Source organism: Equus caballus, chromosome 18 (genome assembly GCF_041296265.1).
Source record: "Equus caballus isolate H_3958 breed thoroughbred chromosome 18, TB-T2T, whole genome shotgun sequence".
NCBI classification, from domain to species: Eukaryota; Metazoa; Chordata; class Mammalia; order Perissodactyla; family Equidae; genus Equus; species Equus caballus.
This window is the reverse complement of record NC_091701.1, coordinates 42,413,391-42,430,389: the sequence shown is the minus strand read 5'-3', so window position 1 is coordinate 42,430,389 and position 16,999 is coordinate 42,413,391. Positions and strand designations below refer to the sequence as shown.

Genomic DNA, 16,999 nt, shown 5'->3' with positions numbered 1-16,999 from the left:
ACAAAAGGATCATTCTTTAAGAAGATATAACAATTATGCACATATACACACCAAACAATAGAGCCCCAAAATATATGAAGCAAATATTGATAGAATTGAAGGGAGAAATAGACAGGACTACAATAACAGTTGGAGACTTCACTATACCACTTTTAATAATGGATAGAAAAAGAGAAGATCAAAAAAGAAATAGAGGACTTGAAACACAGTATAAACCAACTAGACCTAACAGACATATATAGAACACTCTACCCAACAACAGCAGAATATATACTCTTCTCACATGGGGATGGATCCTTCTCCAGGACAGATCAAATGTTAGGCCACAAAAACATCTCAGCATATTAAAAAAGACTGAAATCATATGAAGTATCTTCTCCAACCAAAATGGACTGAACTAGACATAAATCACAGAAGGGAAACTGGAAAATTCACAAATATGTGCAAATTCAATGACACATTCTTAAACAGCCAATGAGTCAAAGATGAAATCACAGGGGAAATTAGATTTACTTAGAGATGAATGAAGACAAAATTGCATCACAATGGTTCAGCAAAAGCAGTGCTCAGAGGAAAATTAATAGTAGTAAAGTCTACATTAAAAAAGAAGGAAGATCTGAAATCAATAACCTAACTTTACACTTCAAGGAACTAGAAAAAGAAGAGCAAACTAAACTCAAAGCTAGTAGAAGGAAGGAAACAATAAAGATTAGAGCAGAGATAAATGAAATAGAGAATAGAAAAAGAATAGAATCAAGGAAGTCAAAATTGGTTCTGTGAAAAGATCAAGATAATTGACAAAACTTTAGCTAAACTTATAAGAAAAAGGGAGCGAATAACAAATAACTAAAATCAGAAATGAAAGTGGAGACTTTACCACCAACCAAGTAGAAATAGCAAGGATTATAAGAGAATACTATGAACAATTGTATGCCAACAAATTAGATAATCTAGATGAAATGTACAAATTCTTAGAAACACACAAACTGCCAAAACTGAATCTAGAAGAAATAGAAAATCTGAACAGACCTATAACAAATAGATTGGATCAGTAATAAAATACCACCCAATAAAGAAATGTTCAGGCCCAGATGGCTTCACAGGTGAATTATACCACACACCTAAAGAAGAATTAACACCAATCCTTTTCAAACTCTCAAAAAAAAAAAAAAATGAAGAAGAAGAAGAGGAGGAAATAGTTCCTAACTCATTCTGTGAGGCCAGCATTACTGTAATACCAAAGCCAGACATAGACACCATAAGAAGAGAAAACTAATAACGAATATTCCTTATGGATAAAGATGGAAAAGTTCTCCATAAAATACTAGCAAACTGTATCTGACAGCATATTAAGTGGATTATACATCATGACAAAGTGTGATTTATTCCTGGAATACAAAGGTAGTTAAACATAAGAAAATCATTCAATGCAATATACCACATTACACAATAAAGGGAAACACCCCATGTGATCATCTCCATTGATGCAGAAAAGGCATTTGACAAAATCCAATGCCTTTTCCTGATAAGAAAACACTCAGGAAATTAGGAATAGAAGGGAATTTCCTCGACATGATAAAGAGAATTTACGAAAAACCCGCAGCTAATGTCATACTGAATGGTGAAAGACTGAAAGACTTCCCCCCAAGGTCAGGAACAAGACAAGGATGCTTTTTTTTCACCACTGTTATTCAACATTATCCTGGAAGTTCTAGTCAGAGCAATTAAACAAGAAAAAGAAATAAAAGGCATCCAAATTAGAAAGGAAGAAGTAAAAATATCTCTATTTTCAGATGACGTTATCCCATATATAGAAAATCCCAAAGAATCCACAAGAAAGCTACTAGAGGTAATAAATGAATTTAGCAAAGTTTCAGGATATATCAACATTCAAAAATCAGTTGCACTTCTATATATCATCAATGAACAATCTAAAAAGAAAATTAAGAAAACAATTCCATTTACAATAGCATTCAAAAGAATAAAATATCTAGAAATAAATTTAACCAAAGAGGCAAAAGACTTGTACACTGAAAACTACAAAAGATTGCTGAAAGAAATTAAAGAAGACCTAAATAAATGGAAAGACATTCTGTGTTCACGGATTGGAAGAATTAATATTGTTAAGATGGCAGTACTCCCCCAAATGATCTACAGATTTAATGCAACCTGTATCAAAATTCCAATGGCCCCCCCACTTTTTTTTTCAGAAATGGAAAAGCTGATCCTCAAGTTTACAAAGAATTGCAAGGGGCCCTGAGGAGCCAAAAGAATACTGAAAAAGAAAAACAGAGTTGGAGGACTCACACTTCTCAGTTTCAAAACTTACTACAAAGCTGCAGTAATCAAAACAGTGTGCTACTAGCATGAGGATAGACATAGAGACAGCAAGAACAGAATTGAGAGGGGCCGGCCCCATGGCCAAGTGGTTAAGTTTGTGTGCTCTGCTTCAGTGGCCCAGGGTTTCGCTGGTTCAGATCCTGGGCGGAGACATGGCACTGCTCATCAGGCTATGCTGAGGCGGTGTCCCATATAGTACAAGTAGAAGGACCTACAACTATGTACCAGGGGACTTTGGGGAGAAGGAGAATGGGGGAAAAAAAGGATTGGCAACATATGTTAGCTCAGGTGCCAATCTTAAAAAAAAGAAAAAAGGAAAAAAAGAATAGAATTGAGAGTCCAGAAATAAATCCTTGCATCTATCACCAATTGATTTTTTGACAAGGGTACCAAGAACATTCAATGGAGAAAGAATAGTCTCTTCAACAAATGATGTTGGGATTACTTATAGCCACAATCAAACGAATGAAATTGGACCCCTACCTCACACTATATATCAAAATCAACTCAAAATGGATCAATAACCTAAATATAAGACTAAGACCATAAAACTCTAAGATAAAACATAGAGGTAAATCATCATAATCTTGAATTTGGCAATGGATTCTTAGATATGATATGAAAATCGTGAATAAGAAAAGAAAAAGTACATTGGACTTTACAAAAACTAAAAAAAACTTTTGTGCTTTTAAAGACATTATCAGAAGACAATCTACAGAATGGGAGAATATATTTGCAAATCATGTATTTGATAAAAGTCTAATATCCAGAACATATAAACTCTTATAGCTCAACAACAAATGACCCGATTGAAAAATGGGTAAAGGACTCGAAGACATTTCTCCAAGGAGAATATACAAATGACCAACAAGCACATGAAAAGATGTTTGACATCATTAGTCATCATGGAAAAGCAAATCAAAACCACAATGAGGTACCATTCACACCCACTAGGACAGATGCCTGTAACAAAAAACAAACAAAAAAATGGAAAATAACAAACGTTCGTGAGAATGTGGAGAAATGGGAACTCTCATACACAGCTGGTGGGAATGCAAAATGGTCAAGCCACTGTGGAAAACTATTTGGCGGTTCCTTAAAACTTTAAACAAAATTGCCATATGACTCCACAATTCCACTGCTAGGTATGTACCCAAAAGAATGAAACCAGGCATTCAAACAAATGTAAGTTCATGGTCATAGCAGCACTATTTACAGTAACCGAAAGGTGAAAACAGCCCAATTATCTTATCCATCAATAGATAAATGGGTAAACAAATTGTGGCATATACATACAATAGAATATTATTCAGCCATAAAAAGAATGAAGTACTGATACATGCTGCAACATAGATGAATCTCAAAAACATTATGCTAAGTGAAAGAAGGCAACAGAAAAAGTCACACATTATATGATTTCACTTATAGGAAATGTCCAGAATAGGTACATCCAGAGAGACAGAACACAGATTGGTGGTTGCCAGGGGTTGAAAGGAGTAGGAAGTGCTTCATGGTGACAGAGTTTTCTTTTAGGGTGATAAAAATGTTTTGGAACTGGATAGAGGTGGTGGTTGCACAACATTGTGAACATACTAAATGCCACTGAGTTGTTCACTTTATAACATTTCATTTTATGTTATGTGAATTTTACCTCGATCTTTTTAAAAGGAAAAAAATTACAAAATCTGAATACACATGGACTGAGCTAATAAACATGTATCAATATTAATTCCTTAGTTTAATCAATATTAAACCCCGTACTAATGTAAGATGCTAATAACGGGCAAAACTATGTGTGGCGGGGAGGCGGGGTGGTATATGAGCAGTCCTTGTAGTGTTGGCTCAATTTTTCTCTAAACCTAAATCTGTTCTAAAAGAATAAAATCTATTAACTAAGAAAAGCTTTATCGTCCTAAATAACTCTTGGATCAAAGAGGAAATAAAACTGCAGTTAAAAACCATAAAATAGTGATAATGCGAAAATGACATAGCAAAGGTCGTAAGGTGTAGTTAAAACGGTACTCAGAAAATTCTTAGCCTTAAATACTTTCATTACAAAACAAGAAAGAACAAAAATAAATGAACTAAGTATTCAACTCAAAAATCGAGAAGAGGAAAAGTAAAATAGTCTAAAAAGAGACATTAAGAAAATATTAATAATGTTGAAAGCAAAACTAATTATTTAAGAAAGAGCTAACCATGTAAGTGAGACATCCAAGAGATTAACCCCTTGACAAGTCCAATCAGGAAAATAAAGAGAGAAAAAACATAAATGGAAAAAATTAGTAATGAAAAAGAGTTATCCACATGGTGGAGATGATTCAAAAAAGTACAAAAATACCATGCATGCCAATTTGTTTGAGAAGTTTGATAAAAAGGATCATTTATAAACAAAACAACCTAAACTGTGTGCAAAAATAGCATAAAACCTGAATAGATCAATAACAATAAAAAACATTGGAAAGCTTTTAAAGAATTACTTCCAAAAGCGGATGCCAAGAACAAACAGTGTTTGCTCTTTAAACATTTCAAGGAGCAAATAACTCTCATGAAGCTTTTTTTAAAACATGGAAAATTTTGATATTTTTATCAGAAAATAAAAAATACAGGTTAATTTCACTTATGAATATGAAAGCAAAAATGCTCAATAAATTATAGACATTTCTTTTTCAGTACACACTTTCTGATATAAATTGGTGTAACATTAATCAATTTGAACACACGTTTTGCATAGCACTGTTGGTTGTAACTGAATTGTAGTCTGCAAGTAGCACTGTCACAATAGGGAGAAGCCTTTCGCACAAAGCGTAGGAACAGCTGCTTTGTCTGAGTATCTGGTTGCTCTGTCTGGATAGGGCTCCTTGGCTATGCCACATTGTTTTCATTCTTTTCTGTTAATTTGAGTTCTGAACTGAATTGTGAAGCCAAAATAACAGCGGAGAGGCGTCTAAGCATGTGGATTGAAGAGAAAATGAGGAAATGTGTAGGTTTGTTTTGTTTTGTTTTAATCAACTAATTTATTATTTTAACCAGAGCAATAAAAAAATATACTCTATAACTATAAATCTACCTTTATTACTGAGGCATGATTTTTGATAACAAACAATTTTTTTTAAATGCAATTACTGTATTGTGTAACAGCAGAACACTCTATAGTTTAAAGTAGAAAAACCATACAGTTGCCTCGAATTATACCAAAAAGACATTGAATACAGTTTAACATGAAGTCTTGACACATCTTTTGTAAACGAGGATTAGAAGTATATTTGGTAGTTATTTGGTTTTTGTGATAAACATATTTATCTCAAACCAACAGCCGACGTTGTTCTTAATGTTAACCACTAGGGAAATTCCCAGTGAGATCAGAAGAAGACAAGGTTGGCTGCTATCTCTTCTCTTACTAAACACTGTTCTAGAAGTTCTGGCCAATGTGGTGAGAAGAAAAAAAGAGGAGACAAAAATATATTTATACAGGCATCACATGTGAATTACCTAAAATAACTCAGAACAAATAAAGGATCTATACAATGGCTGGATGCAAGATAAAATTATGAAATCAAGTATTTTCCCAAATGCCAGCAGTAATTAGTCAGAAAACATAGTGGAAAGAATGCCTCTATCAAGATGGCATCCCTACCGCACACATGAAGTAGATAAAACAAAATACATTGGAATATGTTTTACAATAAATAAAGAACCTCTATGGTTCCTGAGGCCTTAATACCTGGAGGGAAAGAATGATTGCAGACAGGAAGGTTCTCTAATGTAGGAATGATCATTTTCCTCAAATTAGTGCATGAGCTTCATGAAATTTCAACCAGAACTTCTTTTGGAGGAATTTAACAGATTTATTTTAAATCTTCCAGCTGGCTATCTCTTTTATTGTTACAAGTGTTTAAGAGAAATAACTGGATGTTGCTTTAGGACCCTAGTTGGCTGCTAGCAGGAACCTCCGTCAGGTTGGACCTGGTATACAGCCCCATGTCCTCCCTGGACGGAGGCAGACTAATATGCGCACCTGTGCACAGGCGGAAGTACACTCTGGATGGAATGAGGAGATGGGGTGGCAGAGAGGAAAAGGGAGACCCAGGAATGACTTAGAAGTGTCTATGAATGATTGGCTGTTCTGTGCCCCGCGCCAAGTCATCTTCCTCTTTCCTCCATCATTTTGCAGCTTGGATAAGACTTCTTAAAATATAGGTTCAATATTATAAGAAGACAAGGCAGTGTTAACAGAGAGACATGGAAAAAGAAGTGGTATAAAATTATAAGTCCTGGCTCTGCCACTTACTAGCTGGAAGTTCCTGTGATTGTTTTCCTCCAACAGACGTTCAATAAATAGCAGCTATTAATATAATAATACTGATAATGATGATTGATGTTTAATCTTTCTGAACTATCAACTTTTCCTAAGATTATTCTTAAGAAAATAGTACATAATCTTTAATATTTATTTTTGATAGTGAAAATAAAGGCTAATTGGTAATAGAATAAGACTGGATTACTCTGTGTAAATTTAAATGTTCCAAGATAGGGAATGCAAAGTTGTCTATAAGATTAATACTTTGCTGTAAAGAAATATTCATTAACCTCTGTTTCTTAGGATATGGAAAAATACTAACTCCAGTTAATGTTTGAATGGACACGCTGGAACATGCTGGAATTGATCTTTAAAAATTTAACCAAAAACTACGAATATATATAGTGTAAGTTTACTTTTCAACCTAATAAGCTATACACAGCTTTACTTATGCCAAATACATATCCTTTAAGTCTTACATTATGTTATGAAAACCACTTATTGGAGAAGGCTTATATTCCAAATACAAACTTAAGATCATTTCAAGTAGAGACATAAATTCTACCTTAAAAGTTGGGAAGAAGGTAAAAAGACCACAATGTTTAAAATTTTCCTTTAGTCTTAGCTAGGGGCTCCATTTTTTAGAGACCAAATTTCCAACTATGACAGTGAATACAAAGGCATTATTGAATAATGTCATAAATTACTCACTTAGCAGAAGCAAGAGTAGAACGAATCTGCCACACTTCAGTTTAAGACATCCAGGCCACCTTGGTAGGTTGAGAATTGGTAGGAATTACCAAAGTTTTGGTTACTTCTTCTCCAAGTGACAAGTCTTCCTTCACAGTCTATTGCTCTTTAAAGATACAGGTAGTTACAGAGTCTGGAAGCTTTATCTAGAGGCTCTAGCAATGCCGCCCAAATCGTGAGCTCTCCCTTGTGTTGAACTGGGAACTTCCACTGAGAAATCCCCTGACTTGAAGACTTCCTTATTTGTAGCTATCAACAGCCAATCATGGCAAGATATTGAAATGAAGCAAAGACTACCAGAAAATGTTCTGTAAACCACCCGTGACTGTAACCCTGACTTCCTTTTGAAGCAAAGATACTTTACTTGAATAGTTAGGGCATTCTAACAAAAATCCAGAAATTGTCAACACAAAAGTATTTTGGATTAAGCACATTTTCATGTAAGAAAATTTAGAAGTAAGTTTGATAATTGGCTTTTTTTAGCTTTTAAGAAGTCACTTTTTGACGTAAGCAGTATATTTATAAACAGCTGGAAAAACTAGACTGGAGTATAGTTGTCTTTGCTTCACAGGCTACAGAGGTCACTTGGATGAAGCCTAGCAATAAAATTTATACTGGATTCCAGAGCCTGACCTCAGGTACTTAGAAGAGAGGTGAAGCAAAGAAGGCTCTTAAGACAGCTTTTCTCCTTGGGAACTAAGGGTCTCTGTTCACGTGGATGAGTGTATGCTCCAGCACTCTGAGGAGATGCTTTACAAATGCATGTATTCTTCTCAGGCTACTCGGAGCAAAACATCAAATTTTGCATGCAAATGGAAGGCAGCATATGCACCACAGACATTTTTCTTTGTTATAAAATTTTAGAGCTGGAAATGTCCTTAGACACCATCTGTTCCATTTCCTATTTATTACAGATGAGGAAACAGGAGAGGGTAAATGCTCAAAGTCACAAAGAAAGTCAGAGGTAGCACTCAGAGGAAAATCCTAGTCTTTTGAATCTGAGGGCATTTCTCTTTTTACCATACCATATTCTTAGCGTATAAGTTATTGAACAGGAAAAAGACTGTAACAAGAAAAATAGATTGAGAGTCTCCTTGTTCAATTCTTTCATTTTGCAGATGAGGATTCCGAGATCTTACTCCAAGGCCAAAGTTAGCAAAAGGCCTAGAACTAAGAAATTCTGATTCTCAGTCTAGTTTCTTTTCCACTTTAAAACACTGCCTTCTCCTAAATTAGTTGTTAAACAAGCCTAAGATATTCTACTCATGATGAAATTATTCTATAAAAAGGAAATAATTTTGAAAGTATCTAATATGATGAATAAGATTATATTAAAAACATTTCATATACTCATCTAACACATAATGAAGTATTAATTTCCTTTGGCATCGTGTGTTTTATAATTATTTTACTGGCATCAAACATTAAACTTTCTTGTGTGCAATGGAAAAATAAAACCCGTCTAATACTGCAAATAAAGCAAAACAAAACAAAGAACTGAGATAGCCACTGGTGGAAGGAAAACTTTCTTCTCAAGCACTTATATTTTGAATGAGGAGGATTTTAAAAACACAGCTTTTAAAAAAAGCAGTGTTGATGTCTTAACTGGGAAATACCCCTTTGGTCTCTCTGTCCCGTGCCCCTTCTCTGTTCTATTTACTTTGGCATGTGAGCTTGGCTGATGCCCAAGCTCCAGCAGAACTGGCTAGTACTGGGTATTTGACCTCAACCTGGTGGGGTACTGCTTGCAAGAGGGTCCTGATGCCAAGACAGAGAAGCTTATAGTTAAAGACGCTTTTTGAGAAAATTCTGTCCGAGTGCATGGAATTTAAAACCAATGCACTCACTAGTTCTGGCCCTAGGCAAAACACGTGAGACAGATGGAAGTTTTTGTCTTTGTTGTCTCTGGTGGTTCCGTTTCCTATTCCCTCCTCCTCCTTTTTCCTCTTAGAGTCATAGGCCATGTGACCAGGGCAGACAGAAATGCAGAGATTCTTGTAGGAAAGGAAGGAGCAAACTGGCAGCAAGCCAGGATTGGCAAGGGTTAGGGTCCAATGAATAGGGTAGGAGGGGATTGAGGGTGGGGGTGGGGCTCCAAGCCCAAATGAGAGGATGGGAGGCAAAAGTCAGGTTCCCATTCAGGCAGAGGTGAATGGCCAAGGGGTCGCTAATTAAAGAATGAAGGGATCACCACCATAGGACGGCAGAGTTCTCAGGGCAGGTCTGGGTGAAAGGCCTTCTTAAGAAGAATCCCTGGAAAGCACAGTCTTCCCTGGGGACAGTGGAGGACAAGAAAGCCAGGGCTCTTCATTGCTGACTGAGATGCAGAGACAGGCTTCCAACTTCAGGAGGGGACCCAGGTGCTTGCAACGCTGGCCAAGGAGCTAGTTAGACAGCCGGGCTGCATGGGGTGGGTGTTTGATTGAGCAACTTGGTTCAGATGATCATACGGGCACCTGCAGGATGAATCTATGTTCTAGGCATGGTATTTGTGGGAGCAGCAGAATCTTCTAGCCTCTACTTGCTGGTGGGCTGATGCTCCAGGATGTTATAGGCCCATGGCCACAGCAGGACTGGCACCTGCAGGGATGATGGATACTCTTTTTTCTGCTACCAGCCCAATCTCTATAAACGGCACTGGGGGGAGTAGCTTATATCACTAATGAGCAACTTAACTTAAATTTATGCCAAAGTATTGCTTCTTCAGTGGGTATACTTGCATTTTATGTCTTAGAGAGTCGTAGAATTAAAGGTGTGCTCATTTAATGGAATTTCTGGCCAGAGTGGCAGAAAGGGATCTGGTGGAAGTAGGAAGGGCGTAGGGAAGGAGAAATGTCCTTACTCCTCACAATTCTTCTACTTAAGCTGTAACTTCAGTTAATGACTGCCCTTGTATCAGTAGGGACACACAGTTAGCATGCTTGCTCAATTACTTATCCAATAAACATTTATTATCTCTTATATGTCAGGTTCTGGGCTGGTGTAGGGATTATTAAAATGCTTTTTCTTGCCCTTGAGGAGATCATGATCTTAAGGAAGAGACAGACAGGCGAACATTTCCTCTGTCTATTGCCAAAAATAAGAGCAGAGATATATACAAGGTGCTGTGTGGGCAGAGAGGCAGTTCTCAGAGCTGGAGCTGCTCACAAAGAGATGCCTAGGCATCCAGGGACTGAATAAATAAAAGGATCAAGGGTTAAAAAATTTATTTTAGGGGCCGGCCCATGGTGCAGCAATTAAGTTTGCACGTTCCACTTCTCGGCGGCCCGGGGTTCGCGGGCCCAGATCCCGGATGTGGAGGTGGCACCACTTAGCAAAAGCCATGCTGTGGTGGGTGTCCCATGTATAAAGTAGAGGAAGACGGGCATGGATGTTAGCTCAGGGCCAGTCTTCCTCAGCAAAAAGAGGAGGATTGGCAATAGTTAGCTCAGGGCTAGTCTTCCTCAAAAAAAAATTTATTTTATACCTTTTTCCATATTCTCAGTAAATTCACTGTGATTTCTTTTAGGCTAAACTTGTGGCTTTTTCTTCATTTTCATAGCTTTATAGGTAACATTTTTTCTGAAAAATCTTAATTTGCTTTTTAACATTGTAGAGGATTGCTCACAATCTTGATGATAGTTAGATAGAAACCATTTTAGTCTTCTTGGCACCGATCCTTGAAAAACAAATCTCTGAGGTACACAGATAGCCTGAGAGTTAAGAAGTACCTTAGGTCTATTATTTTTGAGACTAGGAACAAAAGCAGGACTCTGGCTTCCCCAGCATTCTGCCATTCTCATTGTATAATGGCTACACATTTTTTGCTATCAAAAGAAAGAAGACACAATGTTGTATGATTAAAAGAAGGTTGGTAGAACTAAAATCTAAGAATATTTTGATAAACTCAAGTTATAGGCTGATGATAATATGAAATTTAACAGGAGTAATTATAAATTTGTCTAGTTACTACTCCCACCCTATACCATCCTAGGACTATCTAACAACCATCCACATCCTACAAACAAACAAAAGACAAGAAAAAATTGCATAAGCCCAGAGAGGGGATGGTGAGATGCAATTTAATAGCAGTCATACAAAAACAAATTGAGTTTTACTTGAGGTGGTAAAAAATGAATGCTAAAAAATTCCAAAATGAATAGGACCTTAGAATTCTCTCTAGAATGAGGAAAGCCCTAGTCCTGCCTTCAGACACATCTTCCTGGGTACCAGTCTTTAAGAAGACATAGACAAACTAGTTATTAAATACTCATCCATATTACATGTATATGATTGCAGGAATGGAGGATGTTTAGTTTAGAGAAAATGAGAAGGAAATAACAGTATCCATATATCAATTCAGTTCTTCTGTATGGCTCCAAGGTAAACTTCAGGCCAGTAAGCAGGAACTAAAAGGAAAACAAATTTTAGTTCACTATAGAAAGATCAACATTCCAACAGTAAGAATGATAGTAAGTCACCTTGGAAGGTAGTGAGTTCCATGTTCCTGGGAAAAATCAAGTACGAGATAAATGACCACTGCTTGGGAATGTTGAAAGGGTATTAAAATCTCAGATGAAATAATGACTAATACCTATATAGAATTTACTATGGCCATGGCACAATTCGAAGTACTTTACACACATTGTTTCATTTAATCCTTATAAGTACCCTATGAGAAAGGTGCTATTTTATGGATACAAAAACTGAGGCATAAAGAAGTTAACTAACTTAACCAAATTCACACATAGCTAGTAAGTGGAAACCCAGGCATCTGCCTCCAAAGTCCATGCTCTTAACAACTTCACTATAGAGCAGCCGGGATGTCCATTATAGTGCAATTTATCAAATGCAGGTGCCCTCATTCACCTACAGCATGGAATTTTAGAGGAGGTGAAAAGAAAGTCAGATGTTTTCCTTGTCACTTGTTATTCCTTCTCATGCCTAATTTTGAAAACTTCCAGCCTGGCAAGAAGTTAAGAACTGAAAATGTGCCACCTCCAATCCCTGCTTAACATCTACCAGTTTGGTCATAGGATGGGTTTGTAAAGATGGTATAATTGGAGACAGCAAGAGGATGGGAAAGGAAAAGGAGGGTGGTGCAGAAGGGGGACTTTGTGGAGAAGTGGAAGAGGGAATAAGACTCGCTGCCTTCTCTCAAACGCCAATTTAGGAAAATAGGGCAGCCTTTGAGCAGATTCAATGCCATTAGTTAGGGAAGATGACGGTGCACATTTTGTTTCTGCAGATTTACTTATCCTTCAGTTTTTTCCTTTCTAATCTATTATGTACAGCTTAGTAAGTCTCATAAAGAAATCCATGATGCTTTCTAGAGGGTACAAGGTGAACTATCTAAGTCTCCATAAAAAAAAATCCCTATAAGTTGACAGAATTTCATCGGGGAATGAAGGCATCTCACTACACAAAGGTTTGTTTCAGGTATTGTACATTCTGCTTTTGTGGCCAAGGTAGCAATACATTTAGTTTATTGTCAATAGCCCTTTTATTTTGATCTATGTACTGGGATTTCTCCTATCTAAGGTTAATAAAAACAACCTACCAAAAAAATGAGTCTCATAGGCATTTTCTTTCTAAACTGAGAAACCTATAAAAGTGGTTTAGATATCAGAATACAGAAAACAGGAATTACGTGGATCCCTCACAGAGATCCAGAATTTATAAAAGGTAGAAAACAAATTTGCATTACCTGAAATATATTTCTTTTGGATTTGTAAATTCATGAAATTGAAGTTGCTGTGAGATCCTTAAGATCATCAATAATTTTCTATGTGACTACACAAAGTACAGCAATTTAATCCTGATATAGTTTCTAATATTAGGAGGATTAATAGTTCATACTTGTAATTCTCTATAAATGAGGAGATAAAAAAACATGTTCGTCCGACTATAACCTCTAAGAGACAATGACAGTGGGAGAAAAATCAGAGAGGAAAAGAAAAAAGACAGAGAGACAGAAAGGATAATCCATAAACTCTGGGTTTTTCTATGCCTTTAGTAAAATAAGTCAGATTTTCAAAGAGATCTGACCTTTCAAAACGGTTTAGCTTCACTCCAGGGGGATGTTGAAGGGATTAACTAGCTGAAGCTTGCAGAGAGATTTCAAGATTCCTTGTGTGTTTTTATTCTTTGGTTTACCAGTTAAGTTCCCTTTTAATTTGATCATATTTGGAGGGATGCCAGGGCCATGTTGAGAGATTCAATAAACATGGGTTCCAAGTAAAATCACAAGCTATTGTTTGAGAGGACAAGATTGAGGTAGTGCTAGAAATGTTGGAATAATTTTGTGTCTGTGTGTGTGTGTGTACATGCTATGCTTTAGATGACCTGGTTGAATTACTTCACTTCAAAGAAGAAGAAACTGAGACTTGAAGAGATTGATTTTCTCAATATCAAGCAGCTGATTGATGGTGTTGACAAGAGTTCCACTGGCGTTAGAGATCCTAGCTCCAAAGTACTTGATCATCTCTGACTTTATAATCTGAGGATGCTGCTATGGTTTGGAAGCTGAATGGGGTGTGACTGGAGAACTGTTTCTAATTACACTGTTGGTGAAAGGCCTGTGTGCTTTGCCTCATCCCTTGTCATTGGGTTTCTGGTTTTAAAATACTGTTTCAATGAAAAAAAAACCTTCAAGGGACACCACTTTCCTATGTCATTCATTTGTTCATTAGTCCTTCATTCATCGGTTGCTCTATACTGATCACCTGTGGACAGAGGGTGCCATAGAAACAAGCTCCATGGCACTTTCTGTAGAACATCAGAGGAATTAAAAATTACCTCTTTGTTGAGAGGCAGTCTCAGCAGAAAGGTTAGGCATACAGGTGCTGTAGCCATATTGCCTGGGTTCCACATCCTGAATCCATTCTTGAATAGCTCCTTGCCTAAATTTTATGGTAGTCTTGAGGATTAAATGAATGAGTATATATAAAGCATTTAAAACACTGAGCACACGGTAAGACTATGTAAGAGGTTTTTTTGTTGCTGTTGTTTATTGCTTGTTATGTTTTTATTCACTGTCTCTGTAAAATCATGATATGAATTTATACAAGTATTGCAGAAACACTAGACAGAAGGAAATTAAATTATTAAGCAAGATCTTTTTGTTTGTCTATACAACGTCTGTATTGCCTTTTCCTCTTTCTCCTCATAGCCTATATGCTGTTTGGGAAAACTCCACCACAGATCCATAGGTAAGCTATGATTGACTTACAGCAGTCAGCACATTTCATTTTCATGGACTTTGCTCTTGGATCAGGGGTGATCATGTGACCTGTGCCAGACTAATTTGGGTGAATCCCAGGACTCTGGTTTAGAATATGGAGCTCACTTTCCCACTGAGGGTGAACAGTGAAGCATAGCCCTCATTATGGCTGGCAGCCAGACTACATTTACAAAGGGCTTCAGCCTTAAGAGAAGCCACGACCATGGAATGGCCAAAAAGAGAGGAACAAAAATGAGTCTTTCAGTGATATTGCTGAGCCATTGGGTGAACCAACTTTGAAGCTCCCTTTACCTCTTGACTTTCCTGTTAAGTAATCCTCAAAGTCTCTCTTTATTTTTTAAGCCACTTTGAGTTGGATTTTCTGTTACTAGCATCTGAAATCTTTTTGCCATAATACTGAATAGAGTAAAAAAGGAGTCACAAACAATAGCAATAACCAAAAAAAATAGCCTTGGGGGAAGTTGCTGTATGGCAAGCACTGTCCTAGGTACTGATCTTTCCAATAACACCGTGAGAAAGGTATTATGATTCTCACTCTCCACCACTCAAAGAGCCGGACTCTGAATGCTCTGCATAACACATTGTGACTGCAGACCTTATACTACCAATGTGGCCTGTTTGTGGCCTATTTTGTGTTAATATTTTTTCAGAAAACAAATGTAAATGCCTAATTAGTCAGACTCCCCCTTCCCTGGTCTCCCAGATAATTTTCTAAACTAAATACAGAAGATATTCATTTGGGCACAATAATATTGAGACAGGACAACTGAATAAGGCCCTTGTGTATTTAGATTCGATTTCTTTTAGTTAGTTTATTTTGCTTTATTTTATTTTCAGTTGCAGGTTTAACACGAGAATCTATTTTTCTAAGATTCAAATGCTTGGTGCCTTTTTTTCCTATCTCACTTGTTGTAACCAAGACATTAGGCTCATTTGCAGTAGATTACTTTGGCACAAAGTCAAACTATACTTCTGGTTCTTCGTATACTTTGGGTTTTTTAACAAATGTTTTGAAGTTTTATTCTGCAGGAATGAAGATCTTATTTCCCCCCCTTATATCAGTCAGGGGACAATCAGGAGACAGCACGTAGTAATTTGAACAGGGAAAGTTTAATATAAACAATTATTAACTATAATAGGTGGTGATCTATCAAGGGGTAAAAGTAACCCCCCAAAAATAGGCTAAGGCTCAGGAAGGGTACCCAAGGAGGGAACAAATGTGGAAAAGAGCCCTCCTCCCCAAGGCTGGAACTCCAGCCATGTTGGAGAAGGTATGGCTGTGGACCAGTGGATTGCAGAGAATTTTGCTGGGTTGTCCAGGCCAGAACTGATCCACAGATACTGGAAAAGCAGGAAATACCCCTCCAAAGTGCAGGTGAGCCGAGGTCGGGAACCAATATCTGTCATATCTATAAGACCCATTGGAAAGCTGTCAATAGGGATGTCACAGAAACTTGATGAGAAACTGCCCATACATATGCCACTGAAACTTGATGGAGGTGGGTGCTACTGGATATGAAGCTGGCAGCCATGAGACAGGAACAAGATGAAGCAAATAGAAAAAAATCAGAATCAGGAAGAGAAGGCTGGTTCCTCTTGTGGTGTCTCTCCCGTTCCCTATAATGACAAAGCTGAACATTGTGCTCACTGTAAAGGAAAAAAATTTCAACATTCCAGCTCCACTTTTTTAGGGCAGACAATAAAGTGTGGCTTTGCAACTGGGAGGAAATACATTTTTAGTTGGCACACTTTTGAACGTAGAAGATTAGTTCTTATGATACTCTATTATGTCGGTATTCAACAGTAGCTTTTATTTAAGTATATTATCTGTATTACTTGAAGGTAGGTAAAGTAGATGTTAACTATAAAAAGTCTCTTCAGGTGCAGTCTCTACCAAAGTCTTGAGACTTCCCCAATACTTCTTGACTGGTGTCTGAAATAGGTTAGGTCTTTAGTTGTAATGTAAGACTTTGACCACAATTACAATGTAACTACCTCATTAAGGAGAACCATTATACTCTTGTGGGCCATTAAACCTTAAGGTGACTGAAGACTCTAACAATAACTATTGATAAGGAAAATGAGAAATTTTTGAGGAACTAGGACGGGAGTGGTCACCGAAGAGGAACATGGGTTAAGAATGCAGAGGCTGGGAGTACCCAAGATAGTTTTGTCCATTTCTCAAATTTGTCTAAACTGATTGCTTGGAGAAGAGGCAGAGGATAAGATTCTTAAGAAGAAGGGAAATTTAGCAGAAATACAGTTACTGGGAACTTTGTATATGATAGGGTGGCTTAGATATTTTTAAAATGAAATAATAAATGACTGAATGATAATAGAAGATGGAAAGTCCTCGACTGCACACAGTGAAGGGCAGGGTAACTCTT

General features: G+C 37.0%; 1 protein-coding gene across 14 annotated transcripts in view; it reads right to left on the bottom strand.

The window, feature by feature from the left end:
* The window catches only part of TANK (TRAF family member associated NFKB activator), an 86,575-nt gene extending 78,956 nt beyond the window's left edge, over positions 1-7,619 (bottom strand). For 7 of the 14 annotated variants that reach the window (XR_011428509.1, XR_011428503.1, XR_011428505.1 and 4 more), the window contains exon 1: positions 7,352-7,611. The gene's annotated coding sequence lies outside the window, so the exon portion shown is untranslated. Of the gene's footprint in view, positions 1-7,351 lie in introns of all 14 variants that reach the window. The other 7 variants (XM_070241876.1, XM_070241881.1, XR_011428504.1 and 4 more) reach the window with 6 other exon arrangements.
* Positions 7,620-16,999: the final 9,380 nt, after the last annotated feature.